Raw genomic sequence first — 22,088 nt, 5'->3', positions numbered from 1 at the left:
CTCAGTGGGAGAGGAGGTTGGGGAGCAGGGGCCGCGTGGAGAGACGTCCTGGAGGTGCGGGGCCTCTGTTAGACCTGGGAAGAGGGTGGGCTTCAGCGCAGCCAAACCTGGGACAGGTGTTCCAGACCAGAGGACTCACGAGGGCTCAGGCCCAGGAGGGGCTGGGACAGGTCTGGACGGTCGTGGATGCAGGTCCAAGGGCTTGTACTGGTTTTCTCTGTGCCAGCAGAATCCGAATGTCTAAATTCTGGTCCAGGGCTTAATGCCATGAGCTCTGAGGTCACCCGATAGACACCTGATGATGTTCTTGCCGCTTTTCTGGCATTCCTGAAACCTTCCTCCATTGTTCATTTGTCCCAGGGATGGACAATCCAGAAGTGCAGGGGCCTTGCCTGTCTCGCTCCATGATGTCTCCTGTGTGCCTAGAATGATGTCTGGAAGCATAACAGTGTTAGTTGCTCAGTCATGTCCAACTCTTTGCGACCCCATGGACTGCAGCCTGCCAGGCTCCTCCATCCATGGGATTCTCCAGACAAGAATACTGGAGTCGGTAGCCATTCCCTTCTCCAGGGGATCTTCCTGACCCAGGGCCGCCTGCATCTCAGGCGGATTCCTTACCATCTGACCTACCGGGGAAGCCCGGAACATAATAAGTGCTCAACAAATATTAACTGGCTATACACTCTGAGCCGTGTTGCCCTAGGCCTGGGGGTTAGGATGATTCTGAACAACTCTTAAGACAAGCTCTATGGGGTTTATGTTCTCGTGTGGAGATGGACAATAAACAAGCAACCCCAACAATGAGGAAGATGATTTCAGAGAGCGCGGACTGGTGTGGCCTGTCTCGCTGGACTGCAGAGGCCTGTTATCCGTGTCTCCTTGTTGAGGGGGCAGGGCCGAGGTCTCTCTGGTTCCTTGTTTCATTCCTAGCCCCTAAGACTGGTGCCCAAACAGGGAGTAGTTAAAAGAAAAAAAATGGTGGTTTTTTTTTTTTTTTTTTCTGGTTGTTTGAATGAATAAACACAGGCCAACACAGACTGCAGCCTGCATAACACCTGTGCCCTTTGGAGGCTGCAAAACTCATCATTATCAACCCGAGTAATTGCTGATAAGCCTGAGTGTGAATTTCTTTGCAAATAGGGAGGTAGCGGGGGCAGTGTTTAACAACAACAGGGATAATCTTAATTAATGGCCTGATAACTGTAATTAATTGCATCATATCCGGATGCGTCTTTGGATTTCTGAGAGGGAGTAACTAGTGTTTGGCAGCTTTGGGAGCTGGAAGGGAAGGGTGTGCTAGGATCTCCGGTCTACCGCTTCTTTCCTGGGTGGGCTTTGCCAAGTCGCAGCTCTAAGCCGCGGTTTTCTCATCAGGAAAATGGAGCCACATGGCAGGCTGGCTGCTAAGCTCAGAGCCCTCACTGCCTGCAGCTGCCAGTGCTGTGGTCCTGAGGCGGTCCCCGGAAACGTGTGCAGGGCTGGTCGGAGCCCTCAGGAGGCCCCTCTGCGGCTGAGACTGGATGGGGGCCATCGCAGGTCTGACTTTTCCTCTGGGCCAACCCAGGCATCCTCACCCCTCTGGGGAGAGCCCGGGGCAGACTCCTGGAAGGGGGAGAAGCAAGAATGGGCGTGAGAGCCCTGCTGGGAGGCCTGGGGTGGCGAGGGGACGCGCGGCGGGCGGAGAAGGAGTGGGGGCCCCGTGTGGCCCGGGGGTCTCTGCGGGCGGGCGGGAGGGATGCAAGCCGCGGGGCCGGCGGGGAGCTCCGGGGGCGGCTCCGGGCCGCCCGGCCCGCAGGGGTTAAGCGGTGACCTCAGCCGCGGCCGCGCGGGGGGCCGGGGCGGCGCCGAGCGCGGGGCGGCGGCGGCGGGGAGCCGGGCGGCGTGACCTCGCGGCGGCCACGGCGGCCAGCGGCGGCGCGGGGCGGGGCCGGCCCGGCCATGGGCGCCCGCGGCCGCCGGGCAGCTGAGGCGCGGCCGCCGGCGCCTTTGTGAGCGGCGCGGACAACAAAGGCCGAGCGGTGAGTGCGGCCCGCGGCGGGCGGGGGCTCCGCGATCCCGGTCCCGGGCCGAGCGGCCCGCGGGCGTCCCCGCGCCAGTCCGGGGCCCCGCTCCGTCCTGTGTCCCCGGGGAGCCGCCCCCGCGTGTCCGGGTGTGTCCGAGCGTCCCCGTGTCTCTGGGGGAGGCTCCCGGAGCCGCGTCTTCTGTCTGAGTGTGTGGGTCAGCCCTGCGTCCTGGAGTGACGGCATCGCCCGAGTGTGCGCCCCCCACGGCCGGCTCTGTGTTGCTCGGGTGTCCCGGCCTCTGCACAGCCCCGGTGCGGCCTTTGTGCATCAGCGTGTGCGTGTGGCTGTGCGTGTGGCTGTGTGTGAGTGCGTGTGTCTATGTGTCTATATCTGTGTGTGTGTCTATGTGCCTGTGTGTGTCTGTGTGTGTTCTTTGTGTGTGTGTCTGTGTGTGTGAGTGTTTGTGTGTCTGTGTGTCTCTCTCTATGTGTCTGTGTCTGTGTGTGTGTGTTCTTTGTGTGTGTGTCTACGTGTGTGTGAGTGTGTGTCTCTGTGTGTGTCTATGTGTGTGTGTCTGTGTGTGTGTGTGTCTGTGTGTCTCTCTCTGTGTGTGTCTCTCTGTGTGTCTCTGTCTCTGCGTGTCTCTGTGTGTGTGGCAGGCTCTGTGCAGACAGCGCGGGAATTCTCACTCGCACCCAGCGCTTCCCTTCCTCTGGTTTCCGCGGCCTTTAGGTCCTGCTGTCCCTGTGGTTCAGCTCCCCCGCGCTGACCCGGGGTCCCGGGATTGGGAGGGGTCAGGGAGTGCTCTTCTTGTTTCTGCTCCAGGCAGGCCTCTCCCACCCTGGAGCCCTGCCTGGAGGCGGAGCAGGGCGGCCTCCTGGAGGAGGAGAGTTTGGGAGGCAGGCGAGGACGCCTGGGCTGCTGTGGGGAGGCCCCCGTGGAGCGCAGTCAGGCCTGGCCTCTGCTGGAGGCAGAAGACGTGTGTCAGGGCGGGAAGGCGAAGACCAGCCTCCCGGGCCCCCGGGCCGGTCCTGAGATGGAGGCGCCCCTGACACAGCGGAGCCAGGGGGCAATGCTTCCTCCCTGTCCCAGGCAGGGACCCTGGGCAAGGGGTCAGGAAGCCCCCTTCAGCCTGAGAGCCCGAGGACCCTGCCTCGGGCCACGCAGGGATTGGTGGGGAGGGGTCTCTGGCGCTGAGACTGGCTCAGAGCCCTCGGCCCCGCCGGGGCTTCTGTCGGGGGCGTCCCGCCCCTCTCCGGCTGCAGCCCTCCGCGGCTCCCCAGGGACAGAGGGCAGCGGCTCGCTGAGCACTCAGCCCTTCCCTGCGGGCCCTCTGTCTGTGCTCCCAGCACAGTGCCCCAGAGCGTCCGGGCTCCGGGGATGGGAACCACGCACCCTGTGACTGGGGTAAAACCTGTCTGAGGGGGCTCCAAACCCTTCCCCCGGCACGCGAGGCCTCGGGTGGGGCGGGGGGCCATGTCTTTCTCACTCCGCTGTCCCTCCTGCCTTCCCATCCGGGCCCCCCGCTCCTTGCTGTTCCGTCAGAGGACCTGTGCCCCCGGGGTTCCCTCTCTCCGGAAAGCTGGTCCCGTTCTCCCCTCTTCACGTCTCTCCCGGGGTCCTCCTCCTCTCCGGGCAGCAGAATTGCCGTTGGTGGTGCTCGCAGAGCCCTCGCTGTGGTCGGAGTGAGTTTTTACCGGCCCCCCGTGGACCTGTAGGCCTAGGAGAGCAGGGTCCAGATCTGTCCTGACCTCCAGGCCTAACGCACAGGAGGCGCTCAGTAAACCGGTGTTGATTACCGGGATGACCAGGAGCTAATGGTTCCTAAATTGTGCTGTTTCTCAGTTTAGCTTTGAAGGGGTGTGGGGATTCCACTTGGCGGACTTCCTGGGGCCCTGGTACCAGGTTCATTTAAGAGGAAGGCCCACTGGGTTCCCTGGTGGCCCAGATGGTAAACAATCTGCCTGCAGTTCGGCAGACCGGGGTTTGATCTCTGGGTTGGGAAGATCCCCTGGAGAAGGGAAAGGCTCCCCACTCCAGCATTCTTGCCTGGAGAATCTCCATGGACAGAGGCTACACAGTCTGTGGGGTAAGAAAGAGTCAGACACGACTGAGCGACTGACTCTGCTATTTAAATAAATGGTGAACCAACAGATAAGTGAATAATCTTTATGGAGCCTGGTATGTGCCAAGTGCTGGGCTAGCTGGTGCGCATAGGTCATCTTTTAAACAGCGGGAAGGAGCAGAGTGGAAAGAATATGACCTCAGATTAGTTTGGAAAAGACAAAGTGAGTGATGCATACTGCGTATGTGTGTACAATAGTAGCTCAGATTTATGTTGCTCTTTCCATGTACACTCGCTGTTTCTGCAACTGCTCCGATATTTAGGCAGTGAAGCTGGCTCAGACCCATTTTACGGGTGAGAAGGATGAAGCTCAGCGTTTAAGTGACTGCCGAAGGTCACAGTTAGAGAAGGACTCAAGCCGGGGTCTTCCTGGCCGCCCAGGCCTTGCTCTCTTCTGCAAGCTTGTCTTTAGTACCTCTGGATTCCCATCTGCTGTCTTTGCCCTCAAGACCGGGAAAGACAATCAGACTTGTAGACGGGGAGGGGGCCAGAGTTCTCCTGCCGCCCCGCCGGGCCGCCCGGGCCCAGCTCAGCTCCTTCCTCGCCGTGTGTCCCCAGCGAGTTCCCTGGTTTCTCTTTGCCCTGATGGGGGGTTGGTGTCACTCCCACTGGAGGCCTAGTCTGATGAGCTCCCGGAGCGGCCTGGCCCCTCGCAGCCTGGGCCTGGCCCCGGGCAGTCGTGTGCTGGGCCCCGTTTGTACCGAAGTGCGAGAGCCGATTGCTAAGTGTTAGCATTTTGCGAGCTGGGCTGTGAACTTGCAAGCTTATAGTATATAGTAAACTGGCTGTAGTGTATAAATTTATACTTAAATAAATTATACTGAAAACAAGGGTAATAAATACTCAAACTGTAGTACTTCCTTATTACTTCAGTTTCTATTATCTGTGTTTGTGGTTATTTGTATCTTTTGTATGTATATATGTTTCTCTCTCTCTCTGTCTCTATCTGTGTATATATAAAAATATATACCTATGCAAATCTCCCTCAACTTATGATGGGTCCTGATAAACCCATAGTCCATTGAAAATCGAAGTTGAGGGAATTCCCTGGTGATCTAGTAATTAGGAGTTAGTGGTTTCACTGCCAGGGCCCAGGTTCCATCCCTGGTCGGAGAACTAGGATCCTACAAGCCACATGGTGTGGCCAATAAATAAATTAAACGTTAAAAAAGAAGATATCATAAGTCAAAAATGCATTTAATACACCTGCTGCTGCTGCTAAGTCACTTCAGTCGTGTCCGACTCTGTGCGACCCCATAGACGGCAGCCCACCAGGCTCCCCCGTCCCTGGGATTCTCCAGGCAAGAACACTGGAGTGGGTTGCCGTTTCCCTCTCAGTGCATGAAAGTGAAAAGTGAAAGTGAAGTCGCTCAGTCGTGTCCAACCCTCAGCGACCCCATGGACTGCAGCCTTCCAGGCTCCTCCGTCCATGGGATTTTCCAGGCAAGAGTACTGGAGTGGGGTGCCATTGACCTGCATTATAGCTTAGCCTCACCTACCTTAAACAGGCTCAGAACACTGCCATTAGCCTATAGTTGGGCAGAATCGTCTAACACAAAGGCTGTTTTATAACAGAGTGTTGACTGTCTCATGCAGTTTATCGAACACTGGACTGAAAGTGAAACGCAGAATGGCTGTCTGGGCGCAGAGTGGTGGTAAGCGTCTGGGCTGTTTACCCTGGAGGTTGCGGGTCTGGCCGGGAGTGGAGGCATGCTGCCCGGCCCCACGTCACGACAGAGTGTTATCCTGCACACGCCGCCAGCCTGGGAAAGATCCGGCCTCAGAATTCCAAGTGCGGCTCCACTGGACGCGCACTGCTTTCAGAGCATCGTAAGACTGTGCAGTTGTAAATGGGGCCTTCGTCAGTGGGGGCTTAACGTCTACCCAGCCGCTGCCGCCCGTCTCTTCCCAGCTCTGGGCTCAGTGGTTCACCTTGTAGCTTGAAATTGGCCACAGTCAGAGAATCGGATGCAGCAGTAAAGAATCCACCTCCGAAGGCAAGAGATGCAAGACACCTGGGTTCCATCTCTGTGTCGGGAAGATCCCCCCGAGTAGGAAATGGCAACTCACTCCAGTATTCTTGCCTGGAGAATTTAGGCGAAGAGTCAGACACGACTGGGCGACCGAGCACACAAGAGTATTTACAGCACAGAAACTGGGAAACACTGAAAATCAAGCCACCCCTCCTTCCCCCTCTGGAGAACCAGTGGTTAGACATCCACATGCATGCCGAGGGGATCTGGCAGTGGGCTCCCCGGGCACAGCCCCTCCCTGGAGCTGGCATTCTGACGTGGCGACCCTCCAGGGTCCTCACAGGAGCAGACTGAGCGTGGCAGCTCACCCTGGGGCGGGGTCTGCTGGGATGGCAGGGGTACACTGAGTAAGTGGCCCTCAGATGAGCTCTGCACTTCAGGCACTGAGTGCTTACCTTCCCGGGCACGTCGGATATGGATGCGTTTCAGTTAATTGAGAGCCTGCTTGGCCACTGATGGGAAGACCATGCTCAAGACGGCCCAGGTATCTGGGGGGCCACGCGGCTGGCGTGCCCGAGGAGAGGCTGTGGCCAAGCCGAATAGCTCGGGGCTGCTGAAGGTGTCGTGGCCGGGACGCAGGTGGCCGGCGCTGCCTGGGGCTGGCTTCGGCAGCAGCGGGCAGGACGCATCCGTATGGAGTCAGGGGCAGAGCAGAATCGGACTGTCGAATGGGCAGGCTGTAGCTCTTGGACAGTCTGAGAGCCCTGGCTGGGAGAGGGGTGTGTGCCCAGCTACATACAGGAGGGTGTGCAGAGTGCGGCAGAAGAGTGGGTGGGGAGGGGCAGGGGTCTGGGTGGAGGGAACAGCCAAGGCTCAGAGCCATGAGCTATTGGAAGCTTAGTGAGCTAGGACTCAGTGAGCTAGGAGTCTGCAGGGCTTGCGACAGAGCAGGGCAAGTCCTGAAACTTTCTCAAGTCTGAGCGCCCAGCATCATCGGGGTACCTGCAAAGGAACCCCGCCACACCTCTCCTTCCAGGGGCGTCGTGCTCTATGAGTCATCCGTGCCCCTCAAAGTCTATAGTTTGGGGGGTTGTTTCTTTTTATCCCCTAAACTTGTTGCTACCAAGCATCTGTGGCTGGTGGACTCTTAAAAGATTTCCATTTTAATATCAGGCCAAAAAAAGACAGAGTTGGGAAGGTGTATCTGCTTCCTTCTGTTCACCCCAAAGATAAAAGTAGGGTTATTTAGGTTATTCGGTGCCTTTTCTTTCTTCCTTTTATTTTTGGTTTCAACTTGTGGCATGTGGGATCTCATTCATAGTTCCCTGACCAGGGATTGAACCCAGGCCCCTGCACTGGGAGTGCAGAGTCTTAACCACTGGACTGCCAGGGAAGTCCTGGTTATTCAGAGCTTTTGATTACCTCTGCTGCTCCTGCCCTTCATTTAGGCAGATAATCAGGAGCTTGGTTTTTAAAGACAACTCATGCTTATATTTTATGGAAGACATTTTTCATGCATCAATTCATTTAACTCCCATACTGATCTTGCAGATGGGTACCATTATCCCATCTTAGAGATGAGGGAGTGTGTTAGTTGCTCAATCATGTCTGACTCTTTGCAACCCCATGGACTGTAGCCCTCTAGGCTCCTCTGTCCATGGGGTTTTTCAGGCCAGAATACTGGAGTGGGTTGCCATTCCCTTCTCCAGGGGCTCCTCCCAACCCAGGGATCGAATCCTGCATTGCAGGCGGATTCTTTACCATCTGAGCCACCAGGGAAGCCCCACGGATGAGGATACTGAGTCTTGAGACTCAGTTGAGAGGTTGAGTGACTTTCCCAAGGCCACAGCGTGAGTAGCAGGGTTCAAACCCTGGGGCCCTGAGCTCTTGCTACAGTCCCGCTCTGTTCTGTCTCCCTTCTCCCTTTGAAGAAGGGAGGGAGCAGAGACTAACCCACGTCTGGACTTTCACACACCTTGCCCTTCACTGGAAGGATGTGTGTCTTCTCACCCACATAGCTGTGTTCATCGCCCCGCAGTTTAGGGTTAAGGCCTAGAACAGAACTCGGTGCTCAGAGGGACCGCTGGGCCTGGCGTCTGGAAAAAGCAGACAGTAACGGCTGGTGTTTGGGAGAGTGCTGACGGCCGTAGCTCATACTGAACGCGTGGCAGGATCGGCAGCGGGCACAGGGCTCAGGGAGCTCGTTCCACCCTGACGAGTGGCCTGTTTCATCAGCTCCCCTTGCAGCTCGGGTGGGTTATCTCACCTGCCCAGAGGATCGGAGGCAGACCCGGCTCTCACCCCTGTACTGTGGAGCCATGCCACCCCTTTCGGGGCCTGGCTGCGCCCCTGACGGCCCCTGGCAGCAGGACGCACACACGGTGGGGACTCGGGGCAGGCGACGGGTCGCTCGGCTGGAAGTACAGGTTGTGCCCACCCCGGGTCAGAGCCTGCGCCAAGCCATGGGCTTTACCTTCCCCTGACCAGCCCTTCTGCCAAGGAGTTCACCTTGCCACCAGCCTGCCGGGAGGGTGACTTGGTCCAGGCCCCCCCACCGCCTTCGTGCAGGGACAGCCCAGGTCTGGGGCAGGGCGGGTGGCTTGGGGTGAGCCCTGTGCACGGCTGCGCTTGGGGCCTGAGGCGGGGCGGTGTTTCTGGGGCTGAACCCCCTGCTCCCCGAGAGCCTGGCCCTCACAGGTCCTCCCCCCCAGCGGCTCCTGATCGGGCGCGTCCGCGAGTCCAGCACTGAGCGGGAGGCGGGAGCCGGCTCCCGTTGCTGCCCTCTCTGCACTGTTTGAAGTGGGCAGGCTTGGCGCAAGCTTTAAAAATGTGGGCTTTTTATTCAATTTCCCTACGAAAACAATGGTTTAAATTAAGTAGAGGCATAACAATCTCTGGAAATTGAAGAAGAATATTCCTGAACCCAGACATTACTCAGAACCTTTGAATTTCTTTTAAAATCAGGGTTTATTTTACTGTTAAATCATGCACATATTATGTGACCATTGACGAAAACTTGGAGCGCTCAGGGAGAAGACGTTTAAAATCGGCCTCTGTCGTGCCACCTGAAGACAACCGCTCTCGGCACCGCGGTGTGCAACCTTCATTTCTTCAGCGGTTCATCTGCTCAGTCGGCAGGCGCCCCTTCAGGGCCCACAAGGGCTGGGTCTGTGCAGGGCACTGGTGCCCTGCTCCTGGCCAGGCCTTTCTCTGCCGCACCTGCATCGGCCCCTCTGCATCTGTTTCCTCGTCTGTAAAGTGGGGTCATAGGTCATACAAGCACCCTGCTCAGGACCGGGCCTCGCCCCGACCAGAGCCTGGCAGGGTTGCCCGCAGTCGCTGCAGGGAGAGAACTTGCCCTGTGGGTCTTTTGTGATGAAAGCCAGAGAAGTCAAACAAGGCAACAGACGAAACGGTGTGCCAGGAAACTAGCCCTGGAAGGGAGCAACCTGGTGTGACAGGGCGGGAATAATGGGGCGGGGCTGGGGCGGGGGCGGGCGAGAAGGGTGCGTGTGGGGCGAGTGGTGCAGACTCTGTCAGCTCGAGGCGGTCAGGGGCCTCTGCGGGAGGCATTTAAGCTGAGTCTTTTTTAAAAAATGTATTTTCAAAGTTTCTGGCCACACCACGTGGCAGGTAGGATGCTAGTCCCCCGGTCAGGGATCCAACCGTGCCCCTTGCATTGGGAGTTTGGAGTCTTAAGCCCTGGACCCCCAGTGAAGTCCCCAAGCTGAGTCTTAAGGGACCCCTCCCTCTCCCCCTGCGCGGAGCAGAGAGGGCTGTTCCAGGCAGGGGCACAGCAGATGCAAAGGCCCCGAGGCCTGGTTTGCAGCAGGCGAGGGGAGGGAGCAGTGTGAGAGGCAGGAGGTTGGGATGGTTAATCCAGGTACAACAGGAAGTCTTAGGCAGTCTCCTTTTAGTTACCCGTAAGTACTTTATTAATGAAATACGATGCCCAAGATTTCAGCTATTAACAACGCTGGAAAGAAGTTTACCTTTTTTCAGATAATTTATTCAGAAATAAACTGAGTGCCTATGACGTGGAAGCACTGGGGTGGGTGCTGCGGGGCGAGGGCCTCACGCACGGATGGGAAAGGGGAAGCCCTGCCCGCAGGTGGCCGTGTGCCCCCAGCCGTCCCTCCAGCCCTCCACGGCCCGCTGGAGCCTCGTGGGCTCCAACGTACCTCGGGGAAGGGTCCTCTGGCTGCAGGAAGAGAACCGGCCCCGGGGGCCGGGTAGACTCGGGCCTGGATGAAGGGTGACCGTGGCCGGGGTGTGAGTGGAGGCCACGGGGCTGGAGAGAAGTTGTCGCATTCAGGTTGCTTATCAGAAAAAGAGTCAGCTGGAATTGCTGGTGGATTGGTCATGGGGTGGTCACCACTTCCCTCGTGGCTCAGACAGTAAAGCGTCTGCCTACAATGCGGAAGACCTGGGTTCAATCCCTGGGTCATGAAGATTTCCTGGAGAAGGAAATGGCAACCCACTCCAGTATTCTTGCCTGGAAAATCCCATGGACGGAGGATCCTGGTAGGCTACAGTCCACGGGGTTGCAAAGAGTAGGACGCAACTGAGTGACTCCACTTTCCTTGGTCATGGGGTGAGGGAAAGAGAGGAATCAAGCGGAGTCAAGACTTCTAGAATCTTCTTTTGAGTGTCTAGGTGGGTGTTGATGTCATTTAAAAAAGGTGGTTCAGAGGAGGCTGGAAGCATAGCTTTGGAGAATCCAAGAATCCAATTGGGGTCGGGTTTGAGAAACTGGCTTAGAAGTCCAGGCGCGACGTGGGGACCCCTTGGTTGGGTGTCATTAGCATAGAGATGTGCAGGCGGGACCATGCGGGGTCAGGGGCCACGCAGGGGTCAGGGGGCACGCAGGGGTCAGGGGATCCTGGAGGCTGCGAGGAGGCGGCTGGGCGCTCCGGGAAGGGAGAGTGGGGTGTCCGCAGCGCAGAGCTGGTGTCGCCAGGGCTGCAGGCTGTTGAGAGTGCAAGTCAGACGAGATGGAAGCACAGAGGCGGGTGGGCCTCTATTGTCAGAGCACCTCTGGAAGATTGATGGGGCTGGAGTCCGAAGTGGGAGTGGCTAAGGGGCCAGGAGGGGACCAAGTGCCAGATGCTGGCCAAGCAAAGAGGGGTTGGGAAAAGGTGTCCTGGGGGAGGGAAGTGGGGAGACCCAAGGGAGTGGCTTGTGCTGGGGGCCAGGACGGCTTCAAGAGGGGACAAAAACAAAAACAAAAGAAGTTGTTTTTCACTTTTTGGCTACACCCTGAAGCATGAGAGATCTTAGTTCTCTGACCAGGGATCAAACCCGGCCGTGCGTTAGAAGGTGCAGTCTTAAGCACTGAACTGCCGAGGACGTCCCCAGGAGCCTGTTCTTTAGGCAAACGAGAGAGGGTGGTCCCCGGTGTGATGAAGTGGGTGGGGGTGGTGGGGTGAGGTGCTGGGCCCTTGATGGGCATTCAGTTCAGTCACTCAGTCGTGTCCGACTCTGTGCGACCCCATGGACTGCAGCACACCAGGCCTCCCTGTCCATCACCAACTCCTGGAGTTTACCCAAACTCATGTCCATTGAGTCGGTGATGCCATCCAACCATCTCATCCTCTGTCGTTCCCTTCTCCTCCTGCCTTCAATCTTTCCCAGCGTCAGGGTCTTTTCTAATGAGTCAGTTCTTCACATCAGGTGGCCAAAGTATTGGAGCTTCAGCTTCAACATCAGTCCTTCCAATGAATATTCAGGACTGATTTCCTTTAGGGTGGACTGGTTGGATCTCCTTGCAGTCCAAGGGACTCTTAAGAGTCTTCTCCAACACCACAGCTCAAAAGCATCAATTCTTCAGTGCTCAGCTTCCTTTATAGTCCAATTCTCACATCGATACATGACTACTGGAAAAACTATAACTTTAACTAGACGGACCTTTGTTGGCAAAGTAATGTCTCTGCTTTTTAATATGCTGTCTAGGTTGGTCATAGCTTTTCTTCCAAGGAGCAAATGTCTTTTAATTTCATGGCTGCAGTCACCATCTGCAGTGATTTTGGAGCCCAAGAAAATAAAGTCTGTCACTATTTCCACTGTTTCCCCATCTATTTGCCATGAAGTGATGGGATCAGATGCCATGATCTTAGTTTTCTGAATGTTGAGCTTTAAGCCAACTTTTTTACTCTCCTCTTTCACTTTCATCAAGAGGCTCTTTGGTTCCTCTTCACTTTCTGCCATAAGGGTGGTGTCATCTGCATATCTGAGGTTATTGATATTTCTCCTGGCAATCTTGATTCCAGCTTCTGCTTCATCCCGCCTGGCATTTTGCATGATGTACTCTGCATATAAGTTAAATAAGTAGGGTGACAATATACAGCCTTGACGTACTCCTTTTCCTATTTGGAACCTGTCTGTTATTCCATGTTTAGTTCCTTTTTTTTTTTTCTTTTCTATGTTTAGTTCTAACTGTTGCTTGATCTGCATACAGATTTCTCAAGAGGCAGGTCAGGTGGTCTGGTATTCCCATCTCTTTAAGAATTTACACAGTTTTCCATCCCAGCTCCTTAATGGGACCAGGGATGCTTTTAGGAAATGGGAGAAGATGGGGTAGATTTGGATTGTCCAGAAGGAAGGTTGGAGACAGTCCCAACTGACAGCCTCGTGTTTCTCAGTAAAACCTTGAGTGGAGGGTGGTGAGGTCAGGGCCCACCAGGACTATGAGGGCAAGAATGGGGAGGGAGCAGGCCGCCCGGGGAGGTCATTCTGTAGCCCCTAAAGGAACGGGCAGAGATGCCTGGGTCCCCACAGTGGCGGAAGCAGCCTCTGACCCCTGTTGTGTGGAGAGAAGGGAGCAGAGAGGTCGGAGGCTGGTCTGAGATGGCTCAATGGGGCTGAGCCCCCGTTCCCTGACTCTACGGAGTCTGTGTTCTCCAGGGCACTAGGTGGCTGGGTCGCTGGACACGGGTGGCAGATGAGGGCAGTGCCTGAGCCGGTCGGGAGGGTGGTGTCCAGGCTCTCGGAGGACCCTGCAGCAGAAGCTCAGCGCCCTGGCACGCCCACGTCCCACTTGCCTTCCCCAGAGGTCAAGTGCAAGGAGTCCCCTTTTCCTGCCAGACACTGAACTCCGCCCCCAGGGGGATTGACTCTCCAGCCCTCACCATGGGTGAGCTGCGGGTGCTGGGGGAGGGGGAGAGGCCCGAGAGGTGAGGTGCACCCGGGCAGGGGGGTGAAGGCACGCGGCCAGCGAGTCGGCCACCCCACCCAGGGCTGCCCAGCCTGCCGAGGACGCCGCCGGAGCTCACGGATCTGTTACCTTGTTGTCATTTGCTTGCGTTCCTCCCCGCCTGGCACGTTTGTGTTGGACACTTACCAGGAGCCGGGCGCTGGGCTCGGAGCTAGAGATGAGTGAGATACGGTGACCAGGTGTCTGGGGCGGGTGTTGGGACAGGAAGGTAACTGATGGGGCGGGGGGGGTGCGCCTGACCCGGCAGAGGTGCTCAGGGAACTACCCCGGGGCAGGGGGTGCTGGGCGGAGCAGGGAGAGGAGGTGGCCCCGGTGTGCGCAGGGGCTGGGTGAGCGCACTGTACCGCCCCGCCTGGCAGAGGAGGTGTGGCCCGGGACCCCGCCCGAGAACCTGCTGTCTCACTAGGACCTCACAGTGTATCTTGTTCAAGAGTTTCAGTCTGGGGAGGGACATGATCAGTGTGCTCAGAACTTTCTGTCCTGGGTGGAGACTGCGTTGGAAGGGACAGGAGAGGTCAGGGAAGCCTTAGAGCTGTCACAGGCGCTCTGACTCCTGGGTCATTGTTCAAACTCTGCTGCCTCCTCCGTGCTTCCCAAACTCTGCTCATTTCTCTTGACTGAAGAGGTTCCTGAGACGCAGAGAGGTTAAGCAACTGGCCTGAGGCCACACAGCGTGGCAGGTACTGGTTCCTCAAGTGAAACAGCCAGAGTCTCCAGGGTGGAAGCAGGTGGTGAGTAACTCGCAGAGAGGGGCTCGCTGGAGTCCCGTGGACCATCACCGTCTGCAGGCCCCCTCGTGCCTTTAAGTGTTGGCCTTTGGCGTCCCAGAGGACGGGTGGTGCCCCTGGGGGGGGCAGGGGAGGAGCTGGGTCACTGCTGGGAGCTGGGAACCTGCCTTCCCAGTAGCCAGCCCTGTTTAAGCAGTTTCCTGGGGCATTGGCTCCCTCCCCAGTGAGTGACTGGAAAACTCTGGGGCTGGGCCAGGTCATGTGAGGCTGCGGGGGGCGGTCTCAGGGCGGAGGGGCGTGGGGGGCAGAGGCTGTGTATCATTGATGCCAGGAAGAGGCCTCCTCCTGGGGGTGGGGAGACACGGGGAGGAGGTCCCAGGCCCGGTCACTTGGGCGGCTGTCTCGGCTCTCTGGAGTCTGCTCTACCCACCTGTGAGGCAGGGTGATACCAAACGTGCTTCCAAGGGAGTGGAAAAAATACACAGTGTTCGCTGAACGTGCCGGGCAGTACACATTGTCTTCTTTCGGTTCTTTTTAGGTTTGTAGGGTCATTGTCTCCATTTTACAGATGGGGCAGCTGAAGATCAGAGAGGGTAAGTAATTTGCCCAGTCACACAGCTCGCAAGTGACAGAAGGTAAACCTTCTGTGCCTGGCTCTGGAGCCTCCCCTTGAAGCCCCTCTGGGCCCCTCAGACTTCCTTGGCAAATCACCCGATACGGTCCTGAGGGGCTTCTGCTTTCTGCCACCCCACTTTGGGGGCACCCCAAAGCTGGTCCAGCCCCTTAAGTTTTACCACAAGCCCTCAGAGCCCCGGTGGCCCGAAGCCCCTTGGTCATCATTTCATGAGCTTCCCAGGTGGCTGAGCGGCAAAGAATCCACCTGCCAATGCAGGAGACGCGGGTTCGATCCCTGGGTAGGGAAGATCCCCTGGAGAAGGGAATGACAACCCACTCCAGTATTCTTGCCTGGGAAATCCCGTGGACAGAGGAGCCTGGCGGGTACAGTCCACGGGGTCACAGAGAGTCGGACACGACTGCAGGACTAAACAGCAATGTCATTTCACAGCCACGTGGGGGCAGCACTTCAGAGATTCTGACCTTCTGCCCTTTTACTGCCCAGGGCCTCAGGAAGAGCCGTGGCTGGGAGCCCAGCAGCTGGGTTCTACTCCCACTTCCTCAAACCAGCCAGGAGAGCATGGGCAACATTTCACCCTACCCCTAACTTCACCCTCAGCCTTAGTTTTCCCTTCTGCAAAAGGGGCAGATGGAGAATCTAGGGTCTCTTAATCTGATGCTCAAGCTGGTTTTAGAAAAGGCAGAGGAACCAGAGATCAAATTGCCAACATCCGCTGGATCATGGAAAAAGCAAAAGAGTTCCAGAAAAACATCTATTTCTGCTTTATTGACTATGCCAAAGCCTTTGACTGTGTGGATCACAATAAACTGTGGAAAATTCTGAAAGAGATGGGAATACCAGACCACCTGACCTGCCTCTTGAGAAATCTGTATGCAGGTCAGGAAGCAACAGTTAGAACTGGACATGGAATGACAGACTGGTTCCAAATAGGAAAAGGAGTTCGTCAAGGCTGTATACTGTCACCCTGCTTATTTAACTTCTATGCAGAGTACATCATGAGAAACGCTGGACTGGAAGAAGCAGAAGCTGGAATCAAGATTGCCAGGAGAGATATCAATAACCTCAGATATGCAGATGACACCACCCTTATGGCAGAAAGTGAAGAGGAACTCAAAAGCCTCTTGATGAAAGTGAAAGTGGAGAGTGAAAAAGTTGGCTTAAAGCTCAACATTCAGAAAACGAAGATCATGGCATCCAGTCCCATCACTTCATGGGAAATAGATGGGGAAACAGTGGAAACAGTGTCAGACTTTATTTTTTGGGGCTCCAAAATCACTGCAGATGGTGACTGCAGCCATGAAATTAAAAGACACTCCTTGGAAGGAAAGTTATGACCAACCTAGATAGCATATTGAAAAGCAGAGACATTACTTTGCCAACAAAGGTCCGTCTAGTCAAGGCTATGGTTTTTCCTGTGGTCATGTATGGATGTGAGAGTTGGACTGTGAAGAAGGCTGAGTGCAGAAGAATTGATGCTTTTGAACTGTGGTGTTGGAGAAGACTCTTGAGAGTCCCTTGGACTGCAAGGAGATCCAACCAGTCCCTTCTGAAGGTGATCAGCCCTGGGATTTCTTTGGAAGGAATGATGCTAAAGCTGGAACTCCAATACTTTGGCCACCTCATGCAAAGAGTTGATTCACTGGAAAAGACTCTGATGCTTGGAGGGATTGGGGGCAGGAGGAGAAGGGGACGACAGAGGATGAGATGGCTGGATGGCATCACTGACTCGATGGACATGAGTCTGAGTGAACTCCGGGAGTTGGTGATGGACAGGGAGGCCTGGCGTGCTGCAGTTTATGGGGTTGCAAAGAGTCGGACACGACTGAGCGACTGAACTGACTGAACTTAATCTATGAGTATGAGGGTTCTGGTTTCCAGGAGTCTGCAAGAATCAGATGTTTGCCACTTTTTTCCTACTTCCCATCCTCTGTCCCTTGAGGGGGAGGGGGAGATTGAATCGAGAAAAACTCAGGGAGCCGTATAGTTAGGTAGCGCATATGGTGTAAGCACTGACGGGCACCACTGTGTGCCCGGCCCAGAGTGGGCCGCTTCGTGTGTAACTGAGCGGCAGGCTCCCTGATAACGGGGAGGTGGGTGTTACTGGCTGCACTGCAGATGTGAGAACTGAGGTCTGACGAGGTTGGCTGGCTTTCCCGAGGGCCACGCCATAGTTACCTGCATGCGAGGGCCAGACTTAAACGCCTGGGAGCAGCGCTGGGGGTCCTTGTGGGATCGTCTTGCCTCTCAGCCCATCATATGGAGCTTTGGGCAAAACCCGCCCTCTGGGTCCCACGCCGTCCACCCACCCTGGAGCAGCGGTGATGGGGGCCCGATCTGCACACGCTCGCTGGATGAGTCACAGTGGAGATGTTGATGGGACCACGTCCGGGAGAGCAAAACCGCACTGAGTCCGCTGTTGGCCGAAGCTCAGCCTCACGGGTAGCCCGGCCCTGGACGCAGGCCGCGACCGTCTCCTCGTTCGCCGCCCCCTCCCCTCCCCTCACTGTCTGCAGTCTGTCCTCTGTCTTCCCGAGAGGACCCTATAAGCACACTGGGTGCCGTGGGGACCCTGGAGGCGGGCTGCAGGCTCATCCCCCCGCCCCAGCCCTGTGACTTGGGCAAGGCCTGTAATCCTCTCGGCCTCCAACCTGCTTCATCTGTGTCACGATTTAAGCAGACTCTGAAGTCGTAGCACTTTGCTTTCTACACTGGTGCTTCATGGTCTGACCACTGAACACTTTTTTTTGCGGTAAGACTCTACTAGCATATTTCAGGACACAGGTGTTCCCCAGAACACTTGTGCAGACTGAGAAACACTGATGTTGGTGGTTTCCCGGGACGGTTTAAACTCAGGCCCTGTGGACTGATTGCTGAGTTTGGGGGAGCCTCCCTACTGAGCTGTGATAATGAGCCCCCTCTCCAATCTCCCTGGAATCCATACCAAACTGTTTCTGCTCCTTCCATTCTCTGAGGCCCCCTCCTCCCTGGAGCGCGAGGCGCTTTATCACCGTCCGTGGTGGAGACGGCAGGAGCCTTCCGAGGAAAGCCACGCTGTCTTCCAGGGGCCGCAGGACTGGCTGAGGTGCCCCGCTCACCCGGAGCAGGCTCGGAGGAGGGGAGGCTGGGGCACGGGCCCCGGCTGCTGGGCTGGCTCTGCCCCTCACTTGCTGCTGACCGTGGACGAGACGCAGGCCTCAGTCTCCACACCCGTGCGGTACGCGGCTGGGTGTGGTGCCTGTTGGCCCCTTAGGGCTGATGCTTCGAGCAGTGGGCACACTGGTTGTTTGGGTTTTTGACCACATGGCATGCAGGATAGCGCCCCGGCCGGGGATCGAAGCTGCGTCCCCTGCAGTGGAAGCACGGATTCTTAGCCAGGGAAGTCCGTGGGAGTGGGCACAGTGGGTACCTTTTCGTCTCATGCCTCCCCTTGCCGGCTTCTTGGAATCACCCAAGGTGCCCTGGTTTTCTTTTCTTGGCCATGCCATGTGGCTTGCAGAATCTCGCTTCCTGGATCAGGGATTGAACCTGGGCCCAGAGTCCCAGCCATGAGGCCACCAGGAAACTCCTAAGTGTGCAGATGGGAACTTTTCTCTCTCAAGAGGTTAGATGTGCCTGATGGTGCCGGATGCAAGCAGGTGCCCTGAGCACCCTGGGGACCTGGAGTCAGTAATTCTCATACGCTCTTGCTGCCATCGCCCCGACAGCCTGCAAAGAGTGCCCATTCTTGAGCCTCACCCCAGGAGACTGTAAGCTTGTAGGCTGGGGTTGGACCTTAGAATCTACATTTTGAAAAGTCCCCCTCTCATTCAGGTTGTTCTGAAGTCAGTAGTTCAGGGGCCACACTTTGGAAAGGGCTGTTAGACTCTTTGCGTTGAAGAAGGCTTAGGAGAGCGACAACCTGCCAGGCTCGGTGATGGCTCCTCGTGACCCTGCTCCATGTTGCCCCCTTCCTTGGTCACAGCCTTCAGTAGCCAGCTACTCTGCTTCTTACAAGCTCGCATTTCCCAAGCATGGCCGATTATCAGAATGCACAGGAAGCTTTTGAACAAAATGTGGGTTCTTGAGTCTCACCCTTAGTGATTCTAAACCAGCAGATCTTGGCTGGGATCAGAGGTCACCGAGTTTAGAACGCCCTCCAGGTCTTTTTTTGGTTGTTTGCCATTCTCGGGTGCAGTGGTCTAGGTCTGGGGAAGGCATTCAGGACATACCTGTCAGGTCAGACGCAGTCTCGGACATCACGTCACGTGTGCTACAGCCTGGTGAAGGGGGCAGAGTGATCACGTAGGGGTGTTCAGCCAGATGGGGAGACGTGTCTAGAAAATGACCAGGTCAGACTAAATACCTGGGCAAAGCTGGTTGTTGTTCTGTCACTCGGTCGTGTCCGACTCTCTGTGCCCCACGGACTGCAGCACGCCAGGCCTCCCTGTCCTTCCCTATCTCCCTGAGCTTGTTCAGAGTTATGTCCACTGAGTCGGTGATGCCATCCCACCATCTCTGCCTCTGTCTGGCCTCCTGGTAAATTCCAGACTGAAGCAGAGCCTGAGACGGGTGGCCTTGGCTCACTACTCATGGACCCTGTCATTTTTCATTCACTTAGTATTTTATCTACCCACCCATCCGTCCATGTATTCCTCCATCCATCCATAGATCCCTAATCCACCCGTTTGTTTATCCATCCGCCCTTCACTCTTGAATCTCCCATGTGCTGAGGGCTGCCCTGGGCACCGGAAGGACAGGCATGGAGAGCACTGTCTCTGCGCTCAGGGAGCTCACTGTCCCGTGGGGGAGTCAGAAAACAAAGCACATGATTCCCGTCTGGAGTGTTAGTCTCTCAGAGGGCTGAGTGGCTGGCTCCCCCAGTGGGCCTCTTGGAAGATTTCCCTGAAGTTGGCTTGTGTTAAGGTTCAGAATGTAGATGGGTGGGTCCCAGGCAGATGACACAGGGCACGGCTTCCAGGCCGAGAAAGGGTCAGGAGGAGGCAGGTCAGTCTCACGTCCGCAGCCGCCTCCCTCGGTCCCAGCCTCCCCTTCACAGGCCCACACTGGTTTCCGGGGCCCTTTGGAAATGGATCATCATCCGAGGGGCTTGGAGTCTTCAGAGCCGGCTGCTGCAGGCAGGGCTTCTCACTCGTCTGTAGGGTCATGGGAGGGACCCTCCTTCCCCCAGCAGCCTGGGCCTGGGGGCCTGGGGGCCTGGAGGGACTGGGGTCCATCACCCCTCCTGGCCCAGCTCCCTACCCCACCCACTTCACATCCCCACTTGGTTTGAGTTCTCAGGGCTGAGTGATTCGGGCAGGTCTGATGCCCTAGAAGATTTGGGTCATAAGCAGGTGAATATTAATCACGGAGTCTACTCCCAGGGAAAACCTGTTTGGGCTGGCTGCCTGGAGGACCGCCAGGTTCTGCGCCTCCCGCCCAGCTGAGGGGTGGGATGGGCAAGCACCCTCCAGCGGCGGAGAGGGAGAGGGCAGGTGCTCCGTTCCGCGTGGCTGCGTTCGCCTGACTCTCCTGTCTCGCCGTCAGCAGCGGTGGTGTCTGGTTTACAGTGGGGAGGAAACCGAGGCACTGCGAAGGCAGGAGGTCTGCCTAGGTTTGCATAGCTGGGGAGGGGCGGGGGCTGGAGCTGGGCCGGGAGGGTCTCCCGGCAAAGCCCCGCTTTCCCCACGCTGGGCTCCCAGCAGTTTCTCCGCTCCTCTGGGGCCACGCCAAGGTGCCGAGGTTTGCTCTCTGGCAACTCTGAGCCGGGGCCTCAGGGTCTCCTTTTGTCAGGTGGGGGCAGGCTGGCATGGGGTCCCTGGCAGGCAGGGCCGGGCCCAGGACACCCGGATGCAGTGATTCTGCAGGTAGGATCCCAGGAAGCTTTTCTTCTTTGCAACATACAGAGCTCTCCTGGGGCCTGGGCATGGCTGTGGGACTGACTGCCTGGCTAATCACCTAAGCCTTCCCTTGGGGACCCTGTACAAGGGGGACACCCAGGCCCCCCATCCCTGTCCTCCGGGAGCTGACCCACCAGCAGGAATGAGGACATAGGATCGGGGCTTAGGGAGCTGGTCCTGCTACCTTTGTGACCATGGGCGGTGCCTTCGTCTGGCTTAGCTTCCACAGCTCCCTCTGAAAGATGGGAACTGTACTTTGTGCCTCATCAGGCCATGGTCGGGGGTGGTGAGACTGTTCCCAAAGCTCCTGGTGTAAAGTCGGTGCTCAGCTGCCCGCCCTCCTCAGGCCCTCACGGGTAGTCTTCTCAGGCTGAGAGTGACCCGCAGGTCTGAGAGGGGCTTCCTGATGCCCGCAGCCCCGGAGTGTGGGGTCGTCCTGCAGGCATTGGGGATGGGGCAGAAGAGGACGGGGGGATGTGGGTCAAGCTTTGTCCAGGAGGGAGCAGGAGGCTGCCTTCGGCTCGGCCCCCCACCCCCAGCCCCGTGGGCAGTAGCAGCCCCAAACCCTTGGCCCTTCTCCCAGACCAGACAGTCAGAGCGTGGGAGAGGAAGTGACTTGTCCTGCGCTGGTGGGAGTTGGTGGCAGAGCCAGCCTGACCTCTCACCCAAGGCCCACGGGCCCTGACGCTGCTCTGTCCGTTGCTGGGGCCGCGGCCCCCGGGCCTGCCCCGGAGCCAGCTGAGACCCGCATATTCTGGGGTGCGTGACTCACAGGCTGGCCCTGCCTCCGCCAGCTTGCTTCGGGTGTTCCTCTCTTTGCTTTTCCTTAATAGGGTCTCCCGTGGCGCTCGCCTGTGCTTTCTCGGGGCCTGGAGGGGCGGTGGCTTTGCCCCGGGAAACGTGTCCTGGGGTGCTGCTGGGCGGCCCGGGCTCAAACCTGGGGGAGTTCGGAGGGCGGCGGGCTCTCTGGTCTCCGGCTGCCTGACCTCGGGCAGGTCACTGTGCTTCTCTGAGCCCCGCCTTCGGGCTGGGTTCAGTTGCACCCACATTTATTGACCCCTGTTGGCTGCTAGGTGTGGCGCTGGGCCTTTCGGGCAGAGCAGCGAGCGGACTCAGCCGCGGTCCTCTGGGAGCCTCGAGAGAGAGGGGCCCGTCCCGTGGGGACCGGGCTGCTCCATCCCGAAGCGCACGTGAAGCCCCACACCTGGCTCCTGGTTTCACTAGAAGCTCAGCGATCCAGTGCGTCTGAGTCCGTGCCAGTGAGAGCAGTCGCTGGGCTCCCCTGTCAGTTCCTGTCACTCGGATTTCACACCTGTGAGCAGGAAAGCGCAGGACCTAATTCTGGAGGGACGGCCTTGGTTGTCCGTGCATGTGGGCAGTGTGAGTCAGCGTCCTGGGGGTGAGCTGAACCTGCCGTGTTCCCACGTGTGCCCTGACCTTGGCGAGGAGGACGTGCGACCCAGGTCACATCGCAGGCCGTTCACCCCCTGGCGTGTAGCGGGCACCCAAGAAGTGTTTGCTGAGCTAAAGAGG

The 22,088-nt window shown here is 57.3% G+C and overlaps 1 protein-coding gene across 8 annotated transcripts in view; it reads left to right on the top strand.

Moving 5' to 3' along the window:
• ARHGEF10L (Rho guanine nucleotide exchange factor 10 like) overlaps positions 1–22,088 on the top strand; it is a 159,987-nt gene that overhangs the window by 5,916 nt on the left and 131,983 nt on the right. For 6 of the 8 annotated variants that reach the window (XM_027522176.1, XM_027522166.1, XM_027522161.1 and 3 more), the window contains exon 1: positions 1,924–2,018. The exons of 1 other annotated variant lie outside the window; for it this stretch is intronic. The gene's annotated coding sequence lies outside the window, so the exon portion shown is untranslated. Of the gene's footprint in view, positions 1–1,904; positions 2,019–22,088 lie in introns of those variants that run through there. One more of the 8 variants, XM_027522163.1, reaches the window with a different exon arrangement.

This window comes from Bos indicus x Bos taurus, chromosome 2 (assembly GCF_003369695.1).
Source record: "Bos indicus x Bos taurus breed Angus x Brahman F1 hybrid chromosome 2, Bos_hybrid_MaternalHap_v2.0, whole genome shotgun sequence".
Classification (NCBI taxonomy): Eukaryota; Metazoa; Chordata; class Mammalia; order Artiodactyla; family Bovidae; genus Bos; species Bos indicus x Bos taurus.
This window is presented reverse-complemented; position numbering and strand designations above follow the sequence as displayed.